Source organism: Canis lupus, chromosome 18 (assembly GCF_011100685.1).
Source record: "Canis lupus familiaris isolate Mischka breed German Shepherd chromosome 18, alternate assembly UU_Cfam_GSD_1.0, whole genome shotgun sequence".
NCBI classification, from domain to species: Eukaryota; Metazoa; Chordata; class Mammalia; order Carnivora; family Canidae; genus Canis; species Canis lupus.
Window position 1 is genome coordinate 1,098,423 of NC_049239.1, and position 25,183 is coordinate 1,123,605.

Consider the following 25,183-nt stretch of genomic DNA (forward strand, 5'->3'; position numbering starts at 1 on the left):
TTTCTAATCCTCTAACTTAGGAGCTGTGATGCTTTCAAACATATTTTTTTTACAAGCAGCTATGAGTTACCTCAGTTATCTGAGCTCCTAAAGCCCAAGCTCAGCTCGTGTGTTGCCACACTTCCCAATGTGACACATTTGTCTGTTGTGATGAGACCAGGAACAGCAAAACATAACCTCCCAACTCTCTTTCATGAAATTTTCATTAAATACAGACACAAATAATATAAGATAGCATAAACTATATAAATTATATAAGACCAGAAAATAATAAATTAGAAACATAGAAAAGTATCACTAATAAATGAGTAAACATTAAACTTATTTCTTGGACAAATCAAAGCAACAGAATAATCCCTATCATGCACTAGAATGTGTGGGATGGGGCAAAAGAAGAAACACAGAGTAACAGGGTCAAGCAATAGATAACTATCCACAGAGAAAAACTATACATATATTTATATACTTATATTATTTACTTATATTTATATTTATAAATATTTACTTATATTTACTCCAAAGTAAGCATACTAATTATTTACTTTACTTACTAAAACTAAATGTAATGGTGATAGGACCTCAAAAAATCAAATTTCCATTGGAAAAAATAACAAAAAACTTTAACGATCTATTAAAGAATGTATAATCCCACTCCTACAAAAACTGTTCAAGACTGTGGCAGAATAAGAACCTTTTAAGTTGTCTGTTGGAGTTTAACACTGACACAGAAACTTATAAGCACTGCCCAAATAGGAAGCTCACAAGTCTCAATTTCAAGCATCAATATAAAATTCTTAAATAAAATATAATAAACACAATCCAATAATAAAACACATCAGACTATAACCACATAGGATTAACTCCAGAAATACAGCCCAATGACTTGGGCAAACATTCTGAACACAGATCTCAGAAGAAGAAGCAAAAATGACATTGCATAGGTTAGGTGTGAGCTCCAAGATACTCAGAAGTGGAGTAGGCGTCAGCTCCACCCTTACAAGAAAAAGACTAGAAAGCTGTAAAGTAACAAGTTCTCTTGAGGCGGTTGGAGGACTCAGGTGACAAGGCAAACTTTCAACTCCAAATTTGGAGAGAGGTGGGCACCTTTATAGGGAAATAAGACTTGCAATTTGCTTGCTGGGAGACATGCCTCTCAGTGTCATATGGGTCATTAAAAAAACCCAATTAAAACGTCTGAGGAATTGCCAAAGGCTGAGGAGGTAGCAGGGAATGTGAAGCTTAAGTCCTGGTGACCCACTTTTAGTCAATAAAGTAGCGATCGGCATGGAAACAGGAGCTCACTGTGGAGACATCAGCAGACACCCGCTTACCCGGGGCACCATGGTGAGATCATGCTCCTTGATAAGGGCACTTTCACCTCTGTCATCTTTCTTCCAAAATGTATAAACCAGGTGTGATTGTGAGACCACACCACACAAACTCCAATTAGAGGCATTTGACAACATACTTGACCATTAAACTTCAAAGTTTCAAAGTCATGCAAATAAGGACAGGCTAACCTGCTTCCAACTGGAGGAGGCTGAAGAGATGTGAGATGCAGAGACAAGCAACGTGGGTCCTGGATGGGATCCTGGGGCTGAATACGGACTTCAGGGGAAAAAAAAAAAACTGTGACATCCAAACAAAACCTCACTTATTTATTAGTATTCTATCCTAACACCTTAGTTTTGTTAATTAACCATGATTCTGTAAGATGTTAACATGAAGGGAAGCAGGACGAGGACATGTTTTAAGTCCCTGTACTCTTCCTGCACTCTTCTATAAATCTAAAGCAATTTTAAAAACTAAAAGTTAAAAATATTGCCATTAAGTGTGGAATATTTTTTCAAATTCAGGTATTGCAGGAAAAATTAAAATTACATTGAGATATTTTTCATCTATCAACTAGCAGAAATGCAAAATTATGCCAACACACACTTATACTGTCCATAATATGGGGCTATAATACATTCCTGGTGCGAATGTAAAGTTTATGGAGAAAAAAATCAGAAATATCTGGAAATACCTGCAAATATCTGGAAAAATAGCATATGTATTTCCCTCTTAGTTTATCAATATTACTCCTTATAACAATGCAACTTGGCCAAAAGTGATCATTTCCTTTGTGATTTCATTTCTAACAGCAAAAATTGAAAGCACATCAAATGTCCATAAATATGACATTGGTCTTATACCTAGATCCATACTCGGCTATATTATGAATCTGTAAGGAAGATATGAAGGATCTCTCATATGAATTGATCCCTAGAAGATTTTAGTATATGAAAAAGAGCAGAAATCTGTTAATAACATACTACCCTTTTTAACTCTGGAGGGGACGGAAGATCAGGGGAGGGGGGACAGGCAGAGAAGATTATACGCTTTCAGAAAGAAAATCTGCAAGTTTAATGTATAAAGCAATAAAGTTTGGGAAGGAAGAAAGTAAATAAGACAGAGATAGAAGTAAGACTTTCATGAAAATATTTTGCTAAATAGTGTTAACTTCCAATCCTTTCATTTACTTTTACATATTAGAAAAGTAAGATTTAAGAAGGAATTGTACTTGACCCTTTGTTATGTTGACTCTTCACTCTTCAGCACAGGAGCAAATTTCCTTGGCCAGTCACCTCCACCGGAGTATCATTCGTGCTCTTCACCCCTCTCTGCCCACTGTCGCTGTTGGAAAGGAAGGGTCTGTGTCACCTGCCATGCTCAAATTCAGATCCTGGTCCCTTGAATAACGCGAGTTTGGAATGCATGGAATACACAGGTCCACTTACACGTGGAATTTTTTCAAGACTCACACTTGAGTACTCTAAAGTGTTTTCTCTTCCTTATGATTTTCTTAATAACATTTTTCTTTTCTCTAGCTTGTTTTATTAGAAAAACACAGTATATAAAACATATAACATACAAAACGTGTTAATTGACTGTGTATATTATTGATAAGGTTTCTGGCCAACGTTAGGCTGTTAGTAGTTAAGTTTTGGAGGAGCCAACAATTATACATGGGGTTTTGACTGTGTGATCAGTTCTTCTAAACCTCACATTCAAGGGTCAACTGTATTAAATACTAGAAACTAATAATCTAACTATACTGATGTGATAACTTAATCACAAAGATAAATAACAGTTCAAGGAAACAATATTTTGACTATGCTTGGTGAAATATAGTCTAGGGCTGCAAAAAAACTTATTGGTAACATAATATCTTTAGTTTCAAGCTATTTTATTTATATAGTAGAAAAAATGCAAATAATTAATATGCTATTATTGTCAGGAATAATATTGTTAGTATAAGAGGAAAGGGAAAACACCATAAAAGCAATGCAATTAAGTGAAACCTGTACTTGTAAAATGTGAATTAAAAGGAGTAGAGCTGTGTTTTTTTCTTTTAAAATACATACATTCTAGGGGCACCTGTGTGGCTCAATTGGTTAAGCATCTGACTCTTGACTTCAGCTCAGGTCTTGCTATGAGGGACATGAGTTCGAGACCTGCATTGGGCTCCACACCCAGCGTCGAGCCTACTTTAAAAGAAAAAAGAAAATTAAAAGAGACACCTGGGTAGCTCAGTCTGTTTCTGAATCAGGGTGTGACCCTGGGGTCCTGGGACTGAGTCTTGCATTGGGCTCCACTCAGGGAGCCTGCTTCTCCCTCTGCTTGTGTCTCTATCTCTCAGTCTGTGTCTTTCATGAATAAATAAATAAAATCTTAAAAAAAAAAAAAAACCTACTGGGGATCCCTGGGTGGCACAGCGGTTTGGCGCCTGCCTTTGGCCCAGGGCGCGATCCTGGAGACCCGGGATCAAATCCCACGTCGGGCTCCTGGTGCATGGAGCCTGCTTCTCCCTCTGCCTGTGTCTCTGCCTCTCTCTCTCTCTCTCTCTGTGACTATCATAAAAAATAAAACCTACTTAAAAATTAAAAAAAAATTAAAAACACACACATTGGAGCTCTTGGGTGGTTTAGTCAGTTGGGCATCTGACTCTTGATTTCAGTTCAGGTCCTGACCTCAGGGTCATGAGATTGGGGTCACACTCATTGTGGACTCGACTTGTCCCTCCCCTCTGCTCTGCTCCTTCCCCAGCTCACAGACTCATGCTCTTTCTCTCTCTTAAGTAAGGAAAGAAAGAAAGAAAGAAAGAAAGAAAGAAAGAAAGAAAGAAAGAAAGAAGAAAGAAAGAAAGAAAGAAAGAAAGAAAGAAAGAAAGAAAGAAAGAAAGAAAGAAAGAAATATTTTTTAAAAATAAAAATAATTAAAACATACACATTTTAGTTCTGTCCACTAAAAATGTATGGAAGCCATGATGATCCATTGTCACAAACCATACCTAGCAGTAGAGTTAATGGCCTCTAAATACCTTTCCTCCAATCAAAAAGTATCAGAGTGCCCAATTGATTCTATCTCTGCTGTAAAAATTAAATGACATGAACTGAAGTTACTATGTTGTGCTAGAAAACAAGGGAGGTATTACAGATGAATACAGTCATGCAGAAGGGACATGGGGCTCAATAGAAAGAGCCTCATTTGGATGGAGAAGGGAAAGTTTGAGCATAAAAAATATTAATAATAATGGAAACCCCTGAAAAACATTGAATGTACACAATGAGAAGTCTAATGTGATATTAAATAAAGAGGAAAGAAAGGAAAGGAAGGAGGGAGGGATTGGGATGGAAAGGAAAAGAAAGGAAGAAAACCAGCTGGATACTGCACTGGTTTGGAAACGTGCAGGTGGGTTCTCTGACACTCCTCCTGCAAGAGGCGGGGCCTAGTTCTTTTCGTCCTGAGAGTTGACTGCACCAGTGGAAAATGTAAAGCAGAAGTGACTAGGTCATAACTGGCACAATGGTTTCCACCACACTTGCTCTTCGGATTCTTCGCTCTACGGAAAGTAGCTACCGTATGGCAGAGAGGTCCATGTGGCAAGGAATATGGCCTCAACCCCCAGACTCCATTGGTACGAGATCCTCAGTAAGGCTCCTCTGTAGACCTTGCCCTCAGGAGCTGTGGGAGAGTACAAGTATTTGTTATTTTAAGGTGTGCTTTGGGGTTATTTTGTTACACAGAAATGAATAACAAATGCAGATCTAATTAGAAGGAATGTAGGTCCCCACCCTCACCCATAAAATTGGACTCAAAAGTAAGATCAATCGTTGGTTTTACTATTCAGGTATAAACTACAGTTCTGGGTGATCTAAGACCTAGGTAATGAGGGGAAGTTTCTTTTTGCAGAAGCATTCCAATTAATAAATATGGACAGTAGGAAAGCTTTAGAAAATCACCATTTTGTAAGCTCTAAGGTAATTGATGTAGGCAATCGTCAGTAACAGATGCCAGCATTAGATTAGATGGGACATTTGTCAGTGGCAGGACTATGCTGTCACTAAATGAACTCACTGATTAATCTTAACATAATTACTAAATACAGTTTGTGGACTCTCTTTTATTCTTGTTCTTACCAACCAATAGAAAAATGCATTGCTGAGAAAATCAATGACTTCTGAATAAAGAATGGGACCATACCAATGGCATTATGGTTGTGTAAGCAATTCTTATGTTTGTAGAAGTGCCGATTAGTATGTATGCATGCATGAAATGACATCGTATCTTGGACAGCTTTTAAGATAAGGAAACAAAGAGGCAAATCTGATTCATATTGGGACAAGTCCGCATGCCTGTTTTTAAAATGATACAGAAAATGGAAGTACATAATCATCACCAAATTCAGGAGAGTTACTATTGCCTCTGTCGGGGTGGAGGAAACTGTCAGCACAGAGGAGTGTGGGGAGGCTTCTGGAGAGCTGACAGTGTATACTTCCTCGCCTGTGTTACATAGGCACCTACTGCATACGTACTGAGTATATCCTACTTACACGTTTTGCATACAACTCTGTGTGAGTTTCGGGTGATACTAAAAATTAAAATCAAAATAAAAACTTGTGTTTGTTTATGAAACATAAATCAGACTGATGGTGTCATGTTATTAGTCAACAAAATAGATTCATCTTTCGTTAGCAGTCTATAATCTCTGCATTTGATAAATGAAAAAAGAGATACATAGTATTTGGATTTCCACTTGTGATATTAGGAACAATCCATGTCCAGTTTTCCCAGCACCATTTATTAAAGAGGCTGCCTTTTTTTTCCATTGGATATTCTTTGCTGCTTTTTTGAAGCTTAGTTGACTATAGAGTTGAGGGCCCATTTCTGGGTTCTCTACTCTGTTCCATTGATCTGTCTGTTTTTGTACCAGGACCATATTGTCTTGATGATCACAGCTTTGTAATACAGCTTGAAGTCAGGCATTGTGATGCCACCAGCTTTGGTTTTCTTTTTCAACATTTCTCTGGCTATTTGGGGTCTTTTCTGGTTCCATATGTATTTTAGGATTAGTTGTTCCAAGTTTATGAAAAAAAAACTCATGGTATTTTGATACAAATTGCATTGAATATGTAAACTGCTCTGGGTACAGGAACATTTTCACAATATTTATTCTTCCAATCCGTGAGCATGGAATGTTTTTCCATCTTTTTCTGTTTTCTTCAATTTCTCATAAGTGTTCTGTAGTTTTTAGAGTATAAGTCCTTTAACTCTTTGGTTAGGTTTATTCCTAGGTATCTTATGGTTTTTGGTGCAATTGTAAATGGGATCAATTCCTTAACTTCTCTTTCGTCAGTCTCATTGTTAGTTTATAGAAATCCAGCTGATTTCTGTGATTGATTTTGTATCCTGCCACATTGTTGAATTGCCATATGAGTTATAGAAATTTTGGAATGGAATCTTTTGGGTTCTCCATATATGGTATCATGTCATCTGTGAAGAGTGAGAGTTTGACTCTTATTTGCCAATCTGAATGCCCTTTTATCTTTTTGCTGTCTGATTGCTGAGGCTGGGACTTCTAGTACTGTTTTTACATTGAAATCGGTGGAACTGGAGGGAATTATGCTGACTAAAATAAGTCAATAGGAGAAACACAATTATCATCTGGTTTCACTCATACGTGGCATATAAGAAATAGTGAAAAGGACCATAAAGGAAAGAGAGGGAACTGAGTGGGTGAAATTAGAGAAGGAGACAAACCATAAGAGACTATTGACTTTGGGAAACAAATGGAGGTTTGCTGGAGGGGAGGCAGATGGAAGGATGGAGTAACTGGGTGATAGGCACTAAGGAGGGTATATGATGTGGTGAGCACTGCATGTTATACTCTATGTTGGCAAACTGAATTTTAACTTTAAGAAAAAGAGGGAAAAAAAGAACAATCCGTGTCAATTAGCCTTGTTCGACCAGCAAAATAAAGAAAAGAAAAGAGAGCATTTGCTTCTGAGTATTGAACCTGAAAGTAAATGGGGAGATTTTCCTTTTTGATGTATTATCTTTCTGCAGTGTTTGACTTTTATTTTTTTGCCCAATATTTATTCTTTTTTTATAAACAAACCAACAAACAAAACACTCACAGGGGAAAGGCAGAAAGAGATTCCAGTGGAACTGTAGTGGCAAACCAATTAAACTTGAAAATTGTAGTCTAGTGTGGGAAATATCAGAAAGGAAGACAGAACGTAAAGACTGCTAACTCTGGGAAACGAACTAGGGGTGGTGGAAGGGGAGGAGGGCGGGGGGTGGGAGTGAATGGGTGACGGGCACTGGGGGTTATTCTGTATGTTAGTAAATTGAACACCAATTAAAAAAATAAAATAAAATAAAATAAAAAATAAATTAAAAAAAAAAAAGAAAATTGTAGTCTAGCCAACAAGTCAATATCTCCATGAGTCATAAATGACAATGCACACACCATTATTCTCCACCTTGAGAATCTGTCCACCTCCTTGTCAAGGCTTATGCTCTTGTCACCTTTCTGTCTACTTGCATTCACCAGCAGGCTTCCCCTTAGTTTTTATAGGCTCTACTTGTCATGAATATTGTTTAAATATTAACTCTCAGACAATTTTATTTTCCTCTGGGCCAGACTTTTACTTAGTTCTCTCCCCAATTTCCAGGATACCTGGGCTCCAAAACAGAGCTCTCATTTCTTTGCCCTGCTACACAGCTGAGCCAGCATCTCCCTTTAGGCTCAATATTCAGCTTCCAGGGTCTCACTAGAATATGGCAATTGGGGATACATAAAAAATGTAAATATGGGTCATGTAGGTTTTGCTGCTTGACTAATTCATACCTATTAGTAAACAGTAAAACAATGATGAATACATGGATAAGAAATGAAGAAGTAAACACAAACTAAGGAAACATTGGAGACAGAGATGGTGAAGACCTCTCTAGGGAAAACAGATAGTTGACATCTCCATTGCTGCCATAACACCTTATAGAAGAGAGTTCACTCATTTCTTTTAGGTGATTTTTATCATATAGATATAAAATTAAGTCTTCTTGGATTATTTAATAAATGATGTTGAAGAACTTTAACTATTTAAGAAAGGGATTTGTATCCATGTCACCTTAGCATGTTTGTTTTATTGTAAAAATTACAGAAAAAATAATACACAAAGTGAGTATTTCCCACACTTAAGGAAAAACACATCTTTAATGTAAAAATTCTTATTTATTAATTCTGGTTTGAAATTGTTTTTGCAACCTCACTATCCTCTATAACAAGAAAAATAGTAACTAAAGATTTTCAAGAAAAAAATGTATTTTAAAAATCTTGGAAAACTGTAAGACTTTGATTTTTAGATGAGGAAGTATTCTGAATATGTAAAAATCAATGAAGAGGAAGGACAAATCCATAGAGAGAGAAAGCAGAGTAGTGTTTCTCTGGACCTAGATATAACTAGGAATTCACTGCAGATCCATGAAAGGAGTATCTTTGGGGAGGATGAAAATATCCTAAAACTGCTTTGTGGTATGGTTACACAACCCTGCAAATTTCCTGAAATCATTAAACTCTACATTCAAAACAGGTGGATTTGTGATATGTGATTGTATCTCAATAAAGCTCTTTAAATTCAAAAGGTGTTCATATTTCAGCTCTGACATGTAAAGAGCTTGGGAGTCATCATTCTCATCCCTACAACAACCCAAAGCTGTGCAAACTGAAATCTATGACTTTTCTTGGACACACTGAGATGAGTGTGTGGGGACAACTTCACCCCCAAATCTGGACTGTCAGACATACCCAGGGAAGTTGAGCTGGTCAGCCCACCTGAATAAGAGCAAAGGAAATGTAAATTGGCAGAAACACTTAAACAATAGTTGTGACCAATGCTAGAGGCTGAGTGTAGACTGTTGGGAGAGCCAGGGACTCTGGGTCCCACTGAATTGGGAGGAGGTGCACATTTTCTGGGTGTTCCCTCCAGGAACTCTTTAGAAAATGTTTCCTCCTGGTCTGGGTAGGGGGAAGGGTAGAGTAGGTTGTAAAATACACCCACAGGCTTCTCCATAACAAAGGCTGATTCCCCAGAGAGAAGGGCTTTGCAGGAGTTTATCTCTGCTAGGGAAAGACATTCTTCCCACCAGGGATTGGGGGATTCAAGGGGAGTTTGGAATGAGCAGCAAGGATGAGAGGATGAGCCAGGGATGGAAGGTTATACCACTTATGGAGGTCATACTCCAAGGCACGAGCCTCCTGTAAGACAGAGACTTAGCCAAGAATAATGGAATCCTCCTCCTCTGTATTGGTTACCACCAACCACACTCATTACTCTACTTGCAGGATCCAGCACCTACTAGTGCATTACCACTGAAAGAGCAGGACACAGACTCCCTGAGGATTACCCAGGGAAGCCCAAGGAATAGAGGGTAGATACTGAGGATGCTATGCAGTGAGAAGGCTCTGGTAGCTAGAGCTGAAGCACCTCCTCTCCAGACTACCACACACATCCTCACCCGGAGGTCTTACGGGGCTGCTATTACCCAATACAACATGACCAGCTTTCAGTAATCCACTACAAAGCCTGAGAAAAAACAAGACTAATCAGTCTTTAGAGTCAAAGCAATCATTACAATCAGCCTACAATATGTTATACATGTTGGACAGGAAATTTAAATCAACTGAATTTAATATTATTCAACTTGTGGGATGTCTTGGTGGCTCAGTCAGTTAAGTGTCTAACTCATAATTTCAGCTCAGGTCATGATCTCAGGGTCATGAGATCAAGCTCCATGTCAGGCTCTGTGCTCAGCAGGGAGTCTGCTTTTCCCTATCAGTCTGTACCTCTTCCTGCTTGTGCTCTCTCTCTAAAATAAATAAAATTTTTTTTACAAATATTTAACTTATAATTCATATCTTAAAATTATTAAGGGGGTCTAATGAAAAAAAGTAGATTATATGTAAGAATAGATTGGCAATGTAAGCACAGAGATGAAAAAAAAAACAAGAAAGAATCACAAAAGAATGCTGTAAGTCAAACACAATAAGAGAAATGAATTTTGCCTTTAATGAATTCATCAGTAGAGTCAGCATGGCCAAGTGTGCTTGAAGATAGAAACTTGCCAAACTGAAATACAGAAAGGAGAAAGAATTAAAAAAATAAAACAAAACAAAACAGAATAGAACATTTGAGAGCTGTGGGACAATATTGAAAGTTGCAGCAGGTGGAGACCTGGGCCACCAGACAAAGAGCAGAGCAGAAGAAATATCTAGGGGAATACACAGTCGTAAAAATATAAACAAATTAAAAAAAAACATGTAGGCATATTATATTCGAAATACAGAAAACTAAAGACAGTGTGAAAATCTTGAAAGAATCCAGGGTGGAGGTAGAGGGAGGGCTTCTGTAAAGAAACAAGAATAAGGACATCAGTGCATGTCTCAGAATCCATGCAAGAAAAAAATGGTGTGAAATTGTAAAGTATTGAAAGATAAAAACTACCAATGTAAAATTCTGTATCAGCCATAAAAGTAAAGCAGAAATAAATATGTTTTTAGACAAACACACACTGAAGTAACTCATCAACAGCACACCTGTCCCTCAAGGAATGTTAAGAGAATTTCTACAGGCATAAGGAAAATGATACTGGCCAGAAATTCAGACACATGAAGATGAGATAAACAAGGGTAAAATAAAATTTTCTAGTTTTCTTACTCTTCATTGATCTAAAAGACACATATTTGGGATGCTCAGGTGGCTCAGAAGGTAAAGCATCTGCTTTTGGCTCAGGTCATGATCTCAGGGTCCTGGGATTGAGTCCTGCTTTGGGTTTCCTGCTCAGTGGGGAGCCTGCTTCTCCCTCTCCCTCTGCTCCTTCCTCTGCTGTGCTCAATCTCACTTTTTCTCTCTGCCAAATAAATGAATAAAATCTTTATAAATAAATAAATAAATAAATAAATAAATAAATAAATAAATAAATGTTTAAAATACGGATAATAACAATTATAATAAAAAAGTAATAACAAAATCACACTGTATTGTCTGATTATAGCTTATAAATAAGCAAAAGGAGCAACAGCAGTATCAGAAGGGATGGAAGGCAGCAAAAGGGAATATTCTATCACAGCTGACTGCGCTGGCCTGAATCAGTTTTTAGTTATTTGAAGAGGCCATAGATTAGGTATAAATGGATATTGGAACCTCCAGAGCAAGCACTAAACACATCCTTAAAAAGGAGTCTAAGTGATATCCTAAGAAAAAATATTAAGTGGAATTAGAAAATGTTCAAATGACACCAAAGAAGACAGGAAAAGAAAGGAAAATAAAGAAAAAAAAACTCATTGCAACAGACAGAAAACAGGAGATATTAATTGACTTGCATCAATAATTGACTTGCATCAATAATTGATTTGTATCAATAATCGTTTTAAATGTGAATGGCTTAAACCGACCAGTTGAAAGACAGAAATTGTCAAAGTGGATAAATAAGAAAAACTATGTTGTCTAAAAGAAACTCACTTTAAATATAAATACACACATAGGGTAAAAGTAACAACATGGAGAACAATATACCCTGCTAATAATAATCACGGGAAAGGGGAGGAGCTGTAGCAATTCCAGACAAAGCAAACTTCAGAACAAGGAAGGTAATCATGGAGAAAGAAGTATGTTGCATTAGACAGTGGAATCCGTCCTCTAAGAAGAATGGGTGAAGAATCCTCTAAGAGGAATGTCAACAATCCTGACAAAGAATGTAAGAATGCACAAGGCAAAACTGAGGGAACTAAAAAGAGAAATAGACAAATTCACTATTATATTTGGAGACTAAAATCCCATTTCCATGCATCGAGCAGGCAGAAAATCAGTAGGTGTATGGATGACCTGAACAGCATTATCACACAACCTGATCGAATTGACATTAACAGAATACTTCATGAAAACTGGGCACCTTCTTTTCAATCTCATGCAAACCATGGACCAAGATAGACCATGTTCTCAACCATAAAAACACATCCTCATATGTCTGAAAATATAGGGACCTTATAAAGCACGTCCTCAGACCACAGTGGAATTAAACTTGAAATCTATAAAGACAACAACGGCAAAATCCCTATGCACTCAGAGATGAAGCAGCTCATTTCTAAATAAATAATGGGTCAAAGAAGTCACAAGAGAAATTAAAACATATTTCCAACTAAATGAAAATATAATTTATCAAGATTTGTGGGATAGAGCAAAAGCTGTGCATAAAGGGAGATTTATAACATTAAATGCATGTATTAGACAAGAAGAAACAGCTAAAATTATAGCCTCCCTTTCCATGTTAGGGAAATAGATTTTTTAAAAAGAGCAAATTAAATGTGAAGTGAGCAGAAGAAATGAAATAAAAATTACAGTAGAAATTAATGGAACTAATAAGCGAGTGCAGGGCATAGTCTAGAAGGTCAATATACAAAAGTCAATTGCTTTCCTAGATACCCAGATGTGGATAATTAGAATTTAAGATTAAACAAAACACTGTATAATTTACAGTGTATGCATATAGTATGCAAAAAGGGAAAACTTAGGCATCAACCTAAAATATAAGTAGGATCTTTTTGTATAAAACTGGAAAACAAAAGTGAAAGGAATGAAGGAAAATCTCAGTATGGAGAGATTTTGTGTGCATGGATCAGAAGACTCAATATTGCCAAGGTGTCAGCTCTTCCCAATGTGGTAGAAGTCTGTGGTGGCACGCAAATCAAAATCACAGCAAGCTATTTGGTAGATAGTGCCAAATGTATATTTTTATTTTTTAGGGTGGCATCTGACTTTGGCTCAGATCATGATCCCAGGGTCCTGGGATTGGGTCCAGCACTGGGCTCCCTGCTCAGTGGGGGAGTCAGCTTCTCCCTCTCCTTCTGTTGTTCCTCCCAGTTGTGCTCTCACTCTCTCTCAAATAAATAAATAAAATATTTAAAATAAAATAAAAAATGTTTTTCAGAGAGGGAGAAAGAGAGAAAGAGGAAGGGCAGAGGGAGAAGGAGAAAGAGAATCCTAAGCAGGCTCCACATCAACCCCAGTGCCAAACACGGGGTTTGATCTCACAACCCTGAGATCATATCCTGAGCTGAAGTCAAGAGTCAAACACTTAACTGACTGAAGCATCCAGGTAGCCCAGTAAATGCATTTTAAATTTATATGATAAACCAAAGAACCTATAATAGGAGATGCAGTGGTGAGCTAGGACAATGTTGAAGGACTCACACTTCCCACTGCAAGATATTGTAAAGCTACAATAATCAGAAGAACATGGTATTGGTGGAAGAACAGGCAAATGGAGCAGAAGAGAGAGTCCAGAAATAGACCCAAAGTATAGACAACTGAGTTTTACAAAGGTGCAAATCAATTGGCAAATTAAAGATCACCTTTTCAATAAATGGTGTCAGAAAAATTAACCTTCCCTATGCAAAAAATTGAACCTAGACACAGATTTTGGGCCTTACATACAAATTAACTGTGGATTATAGACTCAAACATAAATGCAAAATAATGACAGTTGTAATAGAGAACATAGGAGATTTGTCGTATAATACATGGAAAAGTCAAACATAGTCAGTAAAGGGATCAGTGGTTGCCACTGGTTAACAGGTTAAGCACAGAGGATATGTGATTTGGTGAATTGATTCTGCTCATTCTTACTGCTCATGAATAACACTGGACTCAAGCCACTACTTATTTAACAAAACCCTGAGAACTTGAGAAAATGAAGCATAACACATGTGTATATTTTCTTAAAAGCATTTAGGATGGGGGGCACCTGGATGACTCAGTTGGTTAAGCTCTAATTCCTGATTTCAGTTGGGGTCAGGATCTCAGGATCCTGGGATTGAGTCTCGCATCAGGCTCCTCACTCAGTGGAGAGTCTGCTTAGATTCTCTCTCCCTCAGCCACTACCTTCCTTGCTTTTGCTCTTGCTCTCTCTCTTTAAGTGAATAAATAAATCTTTTTAAAAAACAACATTTAGGGGGTTACAATACCCAGGAGAAAATGCAGAGTTTGACAAAATAATATAACCATGTACAGATGTATTAAAAAACCTCAGCAAAAGAGATGGGGGAGTGGGGAGAGGTGCTGAGCCAGGAACCTGGAAATGACCGCAGTCTGCAAGACTAACTGTGAAAGGGAACTGTACCATGTACTGTAGCCTAGTTAATAAAATTGTTCCCCACAGAGTACAGGTTAACAATTCAGATGCAGTTAGCAATGTATAATGGAGCTGGGTAGTTAAGTAAAGGATGGCAAATGAGTAAGAGCCAGGTGTTCCAGGTGTACAGGGGTCGGGGGTGCAGAACGATCCATGTGGCAATGGATAGAAGCTGGAGACATCTGCAGGAATACAGCTGATTACACACACAAATATCGATAGTTCTGTGTTGGTTGCTGTCAGCTAAGAGCTTGGGAAGGACTCTGCTCCAGTAGTGAGGAACGCCCAGGCCACCCATGTCGTGGTCCAATAAAAGTCCTTGCAGAATTGTAGATTCTAGAACTGGAACATAAAATATACAAGACGAGCCTGGAACATCCGAAATGCAGGGGGATAAGAAAGTGCTAAAAAATAATAATAATAATGATCTCAGGGATATATTTACTGTGGCCCAGGAGACAATTGAAAGAGAGCTCCCCAAAGCCAAAGCTGGAACAATTTGAGCCACCAAATAAAGTCTCACTGGATCTTAACACAAAGTATAAAATAAATATCTTAGGCCCATGTTACTATGAATGAATCAGTAACTGAATGCATAAATAATGGGGGAGAACAGATAAACCTCCCATGCAACTGATTCCAAATAATTGACAAGATATTTCACCTTTAAGAAGTGGAGTTGAACTCTGCACTCTCTAAGTGTGAGCTGCACGGAGTCACTTCCTTACAAAGGTTATAGTATGAGAAGGAGGGAAACAGTAACTTTACAGTGAAGAAGGCTGGCCGAAATCATCTCAGCAACTCTGATAGGTCATGTTGATAGCATGTCCCCTTGACACGATGTGACCAGCGCTTGACCTCTAGTATCTTTCCCACAAAACCAGTCACCAGTGTCATCAGGAGAAACATTAGACAAATCCATCTGGGAGACTCTAGAACATATCTTAGCAGTATTTCTCAAAAGTGTTATAATTATATAAAAAAAAAAAAAAACTTAAGAGTCTTAGAAATGGTCACAGCCAAGAGAAGCCCAAGGAGATGAGAGAAACAAACGTAAATTGTGTCCTGGATGAGATATTGGGACAGAAAAAGGATATTAGATGAAAACTCCGGAAACTTGAGTAAAATATTGGCTTTAGCGCTATTGATATTGGTTCATTGATTCTGAGAAATGGGCCACAACAATGTATGATGTTAATGATGGGCACTAGGTATATGTTTATGCAAACTATTTGCTATCTTCTCTACTTTTCTATAAACCTGAAATTATTCTTTAAAAGAGATAATTATTACAAAATCTGTGAAGAAAATTGCAAAAGAAAACATTGATCAAAAATTACTGGACACATGGGTGTAATAGAGCTCATAAATGGAATTAAAATATGTGTAACTGAGGAAAAACACATTGGCAAAATATGGTGCCACTTTGTGTTAAAGTTATCTAACTTGTTTTAAAATTTTTATGGGATCATGGAGATATCTATGTGAAGTGGGACAAAGTTTCTGAAAATAAATGTGAAATGGAAAGTTTTAATATTTGTACATTTACCTAAGTAATTTTGTTTTGAAATGTCTGATAAAAAATTTGACAAGCATTCATTGATTCATGTTGAAAGATGTTCACTAAGTATTATTTATAGTGATAAAATCTTGGGAGACCATGTGAAATTCAGAACATTTTTAGGAAATTCTTCTAAATCCATATGACAAAGTACCATAGCTGCTAATTAGCCTTAAAATATTTCTTTTGACAAAGAGAAATGTTTACAAATGTTTACAAAACTGATTTTGATCAGCATTGTAAATACCAAATGATCCTAAATATGTTTAAAAAATAAAATATTTATATTGTAGCATGGGTTCCCTTGGGATGTTTGGATTGCAAGTGATGATTGTTTTCTTATTTGTAATTTCTTGATTCACCACCAATTTTCATGTATTAATTTGTAATGAGAGAAAATGAAATGAAAATAAATATTCTGCTCTCACTAAGTTGAAATTCAGCCACAGGCCATCCTTTATTAATAATAGATTTTATCGATAAAATTTTCAACAGAACCTTTATCATAAGATGATTAACTTATCTTCTTAAAAGATCAGATCTTCTGCCAGAATGCAGAACCGGTTGCAAATTATAACACCTCCACACAGGGTCAACGGAATCAGGGCCCTGAAGTTAAATAAGGGTTTCTCTTGGCATCACTCTACTCTTCCCATAATTAACACATTATTTCTTTCAATCGTAGTTTTCCTGTGTTCTAATAGCTCACATAGCTTCATTCGCAATCCTACAAACTCTAGAATCAACCAAGCATCTGAGACAAAATTGAAAAATAAATTAAAAAAATAAGCTTAAAAATCATGCTGACAATACCATGAAATTAGAGAAGTTTCCAAAGATTAGAAAGGACAGTGAGCTTTGACCTGGGCTTTCAAGGGAAAGTACGCTTGGGTAGTTAGTTTGAGAGAAAGTGAATGTGAAGGATGGGTATCTTTTACGTTTTAGGATACTCAAGTCTTGGATATTCATTTACTCAATTTTTTTTACAGATTTTTCATTTATTCATTTGAGAGAGACAGAGAAAGAGAGAGAGAGAACACAGGCAAGGGGAGAGGGGCAGAGGGAGAAGCAGATTCCCCACTGAGCACAGAGTCCGACACAGGGCTGGATCTCAGGACCTGAACTGAAGGCAGATGCTTAACCAACAGACCCACACAGGTGCCCCAAGGTATTCATTGATTAAAAAAGAACTTCAGAGCATGTCCAGGCTTTCTGCTGGACACTGGGAGTCATGAAGAAACAAATCAGACAGATGCATCTGCCCTCGTTGAACCTGAACTCAAGTGTGTGAGCTACCCCCTTCCTCCTCAAAAAAGTTTATGGTGATAAATAGATAGAAAAAAATATTTTGATGGAATAGGTTGGAAAAGTAGTAAGTAAAAATTTCAGTGGATGTGAGGGGGTAGAGAAGAGGAGAGATTTGTAAATGGAAGAGAGAGTAACAGAGATGTTTATGTCTCTAAGGAAAAAAAAAACCTGATTTACACCATTTGTTGGTTTCTATGGTGTTGGCCAGTTGGAAACTAGTAATGTGATTTTGTTATCACTGCAGATACCTCAGGAGCATAGAGAATAGTAAAGTGGACAAAATAACTTGAAGGCAATAAGTGACGAATGAGCATTTACTATTGCTCTTAAATGATTTAGTTGAGTTTATGTGTTGCAATTTTCTGTGATGGCTCTGTTAACAAATGAATGACAAAACTGGAAAACTTGGAAATCATGAGAGCCAGGGTACACCAGCTCCAACATGACGTTGAGACATGATTGCTACGTGTCAACAACAGTATGTACTTCAGGATTACAAGACTTGACAATTTTTTTTTTTTTTTAAAGGAAGAAAAGGAAGAGGGATTCTGGAGATAGAATAGGACATCTCACTCTGGTCAAGTTGCAGACCCTGCCAGTCTTGAGAACGTAGACCTAAGTCAGCCAACGGCGGGGAGCCCCAGGGGATGTGCGTGTGCCACACACATGCTCTCATCACCATCGTGACACAGGTGCTAAAACTACGGGTCATTATTCATGGTGGGTTCAAATAGGTCAAAGTCGGAGAAGAGAGAATCACGTAGGAAGAGTCCTTTGTCTTCAAGGACAAAGGTAAAGAGCATGAAGACGCAGAGCAGAAGCCAGACAGTGAGTGGAAGCAGGCAGTGAGGATCCTTGCTCACTGCTCTGCAATCTGCCTTCGGTGCTGAGAATCATAGCTGAAGCAACACACTTCCAGTAAAAAACAATTCTCCAGGTATGAAAGCTGGCATTTACAAAGGGGAAAAGGCTAAAATGAGGCTGAAGGGAATCTGCACTTAGTGAAATAAAACATTCATGTGGTAGTTTGCTGTTCCTTTGACTTCGGATTCCTTTTATGATGTGCCTAATCTTCCTATCTCGATGCTGTTAGCTAGCTGGTATTTTAAAAGGGGGTTATTTAAAAAAAAAAAATAAAATAAATAAATAAAAGGGGGTTATTTAACCTTCATTATGTCTAACTACTCAGTGGGGTGATTTTTAATATGGTCTCTAACTCTAGGATTCACAGGAAAAGAGCATAGAGCCGTGTGACTTATTGAAAGTCTATGTTACCACTTTATAAAAGGAAGAACCAGACCCTATGAGGCTTTTCTGTGTGGTATTGCAGATGAGTGAACGTTATCTATCCAAAAATCAGAGTAGATTTATGAATGTTCAGCCTGGGGGTTTGAACCATAATTAAAATGCAAATGTGTTAGCTTAATATAATAGCCGGAAGAAATCTTAAAGATCAATCTTGTTGAACCATTTTATTTCATACATGGGAAATCTGCGACCATATCACAGATGGATGGGAGGTGAATGGGAGACAGACAGTCATGTCCATGACTAGCGTGGCACAGGCCAGGCAGGACTTGCTCCACCAATGTTCATCCAAGGTGGTGTTGGGGACGACCAGCATCGTTTCCAGCTAAGGCCTGACCACTGACATAGGTAACAACATTATTGCTCTTAACATGGTTGCTTGAAAGTAAATGTCTCCAAAAACATCATTTGGGTGTATTTTTGAACTGTATATACATTTTATCCAGAGAGCATCTCAGACAGCTTTATTGGATAAATGGCTAGAAAAAACTTATACTTCATTTCTACCTACTAGACCCCAATTACCTGTAAAATGAGGAAAATAGTAGCCCTTTTGTGTGGTTAATCTGATGATTATACTGAGCCGTGTGCATAAATTTCAGGGCACTGTGCCCGACAGGGTCTTCCCACACCACGGTACTTCAAAATTAAGCAAGAAGGAGGCTGAATTCTATTGCTTTCCGATAATGGCCAACGGTTGATGGCACTTACCCATAATTAGAATGAAGACTCAGAAAAGCTCAGGGTCATTTGAGAACCTAAGAATCGCCAAATCCCATCCCCCAATTTCATAAATGAAAATTATTTTTTTTCTGAGAGTGGTTGGGTGACTCGCCCTCAGTAGGGACCAGCAGCATCCTCATGATCACTCAACACAACCTAGAAGGAATTCCTTCTCAGGCACCCTTGGTTTCCGAGGCAGAAGTTGATCCTTACGGCAGATTATTTGGGTATTCTATACCTACCACTCTTTAACACAGACTCACTTTAAAATCGGACTGAAGACAATTAAGAAACTTCTTGAATTACCGAGAGATTCTAATACAAGAGCGCTTCCACTCACTTAGCCATGACTCATTGTCCAGGTCTGATAATCTGTCTCAGTTCTTTTTTCACTTTTTTTACTCCCCAGACTCAAGCCTGGGCCACCACACTTTGTTCATCCTTGTCTTAGTAATTTACAGTTTGCTTAAGTCAGCCTGATAACCGGTAGTTTTTTTTTTAACTGTTGGAAAATAGGTTCAGTTATATCCTCACGCTTTAAGCCAAATAAGAGAATTATTACATATTTAGAATTTAATTAAATTGTATAAACCTCATTGAGCATCTGTAAATGCCAGGCCCTAGGCCTGAAGCTAGAAATACTTTGATAAGTGGATGTGTTCTTTTTGTCAAGAACAGCATCTCCCTCCAGAGTGGGAGAAACAGAAAGCAGACAAGTCATGCCAGTTCAGTCATTTCCAGGAAGGCATACAAAATATGTAGAAAACACAGAACACCTACACCAGCCTAGGGGCTGCTAGGAGTAGATGAGATCAGAAATAAATCCCCACAGGCCAGCAGGACTGAGTCAAACTGGAAAAGGAGAAACGGGACAACGAGAGCCAATGGACACGAATGTGGGAGCATAGACCATGTTGTGTTAAAGGAGAGTTAAGTCCGAGGAAGCAATAACCTTGCGTCATGAACATCTTGCCTTGCTCCGTCTTCTCAAGGTCATGCTTCGCTAAGTTTGGCTGAGCTAAAAGCAAAGCCATCTAACATTTTGAACAAGGAAAGTGACATGATTCAATTGTCATATAGAGCGTTGAGGGACCTCAGGTCTGAGGGGAGAATCTGGAACCTGGAGGACCCATTGTGGACCCACCATGATAGTTCCAAGGGCAAATGACACAGGCTTCTCCCACAGAGACACATAAAGTGTCAGTCGATACATGACATTGTCTAATTCTGAGTGAAAAGGTAACAATCCAAATACTCCATTTTCATAAAATTATCACATATCAAGTGGTTAGAGATACTGTAACCCTTATGATTTCTAATATTTCTCTCCCCCCATCTTCGGAGCCTTTTCGAACGTTCCTGTTCTCAGGCACACAGCTTCTTCAGAGAAAGGATTCTACTCGGATATTCGGTGTTCCATTTACAACCAACCACTAGATCGTCGATTTTTAGTGTATAGTTCAGTGAGGCTAGAGGGACTGAATTTATCAAGACAGGCCTGCTTGCATCAGAGAGCAGCCTCAGATTTTGCTTTCAAAAGATACAAGCCTGTGACAAACCATACATTTCAGTCTTCTTTGCATCCTTTTCAAATTAGGGCTTATGCCAGAGGCTCTCTCTGGTTTTGAGGTTTCTTTTTTTATTATTATTAAGATTTTATTTATTTATTTATTTATTTATTTATTTATTTATTTAGAGAAGGAAGAGAAAGGAGCAGAAAGAGAAGGACTAGCAGATTCCTCACTGAGCGAGGAGCCCCCCATAGGGCTCTATTGCAGGAGGCTGAGATCATGACCTGAGCCAAAATCAAAAGTCATGACCTGAGCTCAACCAACTGAGCCGCCCAGGCACCCCACGGGTTTTGAAGTATCTAACAAGAAGTCATAGAGATTGCAAAAGCTTGCAAACAGTAGGTACAATAAACACACAATAAAAATGACATAAATATCCGAAAGTGTGCGGTATGGATAGTTGATCTGATGGCTGCCTCCCAAAAGACAGACACCAGTTCATTCCCATGTGTCCTGACTAGATTCCTCTCTGCACGACCTTCTAGATTCATGCTGTTTGCTAGTTCTCTCTTGTTTCCACCTTTGGATTCTGCTCTCAGTGAGTGATGCATGTGAGAAACAGGCTGCTGGCCTTTTTCCCCCGTGGAAGAGTCCAACTCACAAGCCAACAGAAATTTCTGTTTCAATGCCTGAAATTTATCTGAAGAAATGGCCGAAAACTTTTTTTTTTTTTTTAAGTAACAGGTAAACTCTCCCTGCAAAGATATGATAGACCCTATTGTCATTGAAGGGCACTGGGCTGGGGGTGCATTCATCTGTGTGGACTCGGCCACCAGCTAGGGGAAAATCCCACCCAAAGCATGCTGGAGGCTCTGTTTACTCTGTAGAGTCTCAGGAAGAATCTGGAAAGGGATAGACAAGGCCAGCTTGGGGAGGGGACTGAGCTTCCAGGAAAACTCTGTGTGTGTGTGTGTGTGTGTGTGTGTGTGTGTGTGTGTGTGTGTGTGAGCGAGAGAGAGAGAGAGAGAGAGAGAGATGGAAACCGACAGAGAGAGGCACGGGACAGATTTAACAGAGAACGAGTATACACAAGGGGCATCAACACTCCAAATGCCCACACTGGGTTTGCTTCTCCCACAAAACATAAAGCAGGTGTATCCTCAAAGAGGAGTTATCCCAGGGAGTATAAGTAATGCAGATAAGTCATCTGTGTTCTCAAGACCTCCCTTGGTTCGAATCCAGATTGTGTAACTCGGCCAATAAATAATTATAAAATGGAAACATTTTCCTCTTACTTTGTGGAAGTACTTTGGAACCCAATGAGGGTGAACATATTTTATGAACTCAAGGATTGTTAATAAGAACGTCATGATATTCTTTCATTCAATGTACCAAAAGCCAATAGGCTCTTAAGTCTCTTTTTTTCCTCGATTTTCCAATATTTCTTTCAAGGATTAAGACCTGTCAGCTACTTTCCAACATCTTCCATAAGCAAAGGCTGCCTTTGTGCGCCTTCATACTCTGTTTTTCTTAGTTGTCGCTGCTCATGTTAGGAGAAAATATCCTTTCTCCCTCGATGACAAACCTGGTTTTCAACTTTTGAACACCCAATTATTGTGATACTGAGTTAAGATGATTTCTTGTACACAGAGTGCTTATTAAGAAATCCCAAGTATCTGAAAATTTACAGCATAAAACAAATATCCTTCTTTTGGTTTACTAAAATTAATCCTGTACATTCTCACAGCTCGCTGCCTAGGATTATCAGGTTCTCATAAAGCAATTCCCTTACAGACTTCACTCAGTTCTGACCTTGAACTCCCTGGAACTGTAGAGAGATGCTTCTACATTATTGCCTGTAGTTAATTTATTCATTACATTAAGCAAGGGCCTCTCAGTCAGCCATCCTCTCTCCATGGATTCACTTCCTCTTCCTTCATCAGATTCCAAACTCCATGTGAGCAGATGGTCATTTAAACTCTTGACTTCGGAGCATGAATGTGAATCAACTTTAGCTCTTCCAGGTCTCTTGATACTCTCCCGTCCAATAATTCACCAACATGATGTTACTTCTTTCTACAAAATCACCCCAAAACTTCCTTTTTCATTCATATATCTGAGTTTTGCAGACATTTATAGTTTATTGAAGAGGATGATGATTCACCTAAGTGTATATCATCGCTGCCTTCAGGAGCTGACAAAGACTTTGACATTTGATCTTCACAACAACCCTGAGGGGAATACGTTATAATCATGCTTATTTCACAGATAAGGGATAATGAAATTGAAAGAAAATTCAGGAACTTGCTGATAGTTTAGAAATTCTCACCTCAGAAGAGGCGTCTTTCCATAAAACACTGGAGGAAATGAGCTTATTTACTCTTCTTTGTTTTACTTTTCAACTCAAATTTTATCTTAATATGATGAGTTTAATTTAAATATTAATTGGAGAATACAGAGATCAGAGTAAGTGTCACATTACAGCCAATTAGGTGTCTTGTTTCAGAATCCCTCAGACTTGCTAATGTTGGAGACTGCTGACATCACCTAGCTCAGCCTTCTGACCATGGAGGACTGCTGTCTACAAAAACAGTAGAGTCTATTCCATCAGCTTCTATTTGGGATCCCTAGCCTGGGATCATTACCCATTATCCCCTTACCATGTGACGTACCCACTTCTAAGCAGCTCAGTTCCTTTGTGCTTCTCTTAGATGTCACAAAGAACACATGTGTTTTTTCTATTATATGACAGCCCTTCAATGTTTTTGAAGTCATCACTGTCTTTAATGGAAAAGTGATTCTGTAACAAATATTTATGGATTTACATGACTTTACCATCAACTGACAAGCTCAGCTTTCTAATAGAACAGAGTCTGGACATCCTGAGGTTGAGCAGAGCTGCAATAGTCAGGTAGGCTCTTGAGTTTTATCATCAGGTAGCACCATGAAAAGGTTTTTCCAAGGGAAAAATTACTCTGTGGCTGAAGGACTTTTACATGTACTGAATTAAGATGATTATGACAATATCGTGTGGATTCTCAATAGCTTACTGTCAGAGGACTACATTGTTGAGGGAGACGGGGGCACCTTAGATTGATTTCCCACCCAAGTTTTCATCTTGAAAATCATGTAGAACTCCCAAGCCCTCACTGAGAAGAGGCAGTGAGCTTGTCAGGAAGTTAGCCTCTGTGAAAGGTATTGTTCTCACAGTGTTGCAGATGCCAAGACCTGGAGAGATGAATCAGCTCTCCCACAGTCATGCAGAGTTGGATTCAGGGCTCTGCTATCTACAACATGCCATATGTGGCTGTCCTCCTCTTATCTAGGAAGAGTCACTCATTCTATTGTTACTCACGGTTTCATAGCATGAATGGTATTGTTATTGGTGGATATGACATTATCCATTATACTTGAATCAGTATGTTCAGATACATCCAGACAATGTCAAGGAAACTATTCTAAATAGTTCTACCAGAAATTCACTACCTCAACCTAACACTGAAGACATATTCTAACAGTGATCAAAACCATCAGCATCCAAGTAAAGGCTAGTACAACCACTTGCTTCTCTGGCTCTCTGTCACCCCAGCATCCACAGTGAGGGGCAGTCCAAGGCCACATGGGGGCTAAGCCCATATCTAAGCTCTTGGAATGATTTCTAAATAATTTTACTAAGTTATAAAGTTGTATGTAACTCACTGTCCTTTTCTCCACATGGACAATAAATTATGTATAGCATTATGTAGTACAATGCAAGATAAACATTTTTTAAGAATCTACCATTTGCTTAGCAAACAGTTTCCCCTCAGGTTTCTGTATCAGATGCTGAGAAGGCATTTGTTGTGGGTTTAACAATCATAATAATCCTATGCAAAAAAAAAAAAAAATAATCCTATGCTATCTGTACGCTTTTATATATGGACTAGATATAGACTAAAAATCACAAACTTATTTATAAAAACAAAAATGTGTTCCCTTCAACTCATTTGAAAACTAACTATAAACTCTCATCTTGATAGCTGAGTAACATATTCAATGTCAGATACTATGGTTTCTAGTATTAGGAAAGTGGAGAAGCACATAATTATCAGTATATCATAATCACCGTATTTGCTTGAGATATTGAAGAAGTATGAAGCCGACGGTTGTTACAGAAGTAGGGGCAGGCAAAGGGAACAAGTGAGAGAGGGGAACACTCAGAGAGTATCAGGGGAAGGGAATGCCTGATGCCTTCTTTATCCTAGAAGTAAGTCAAAGA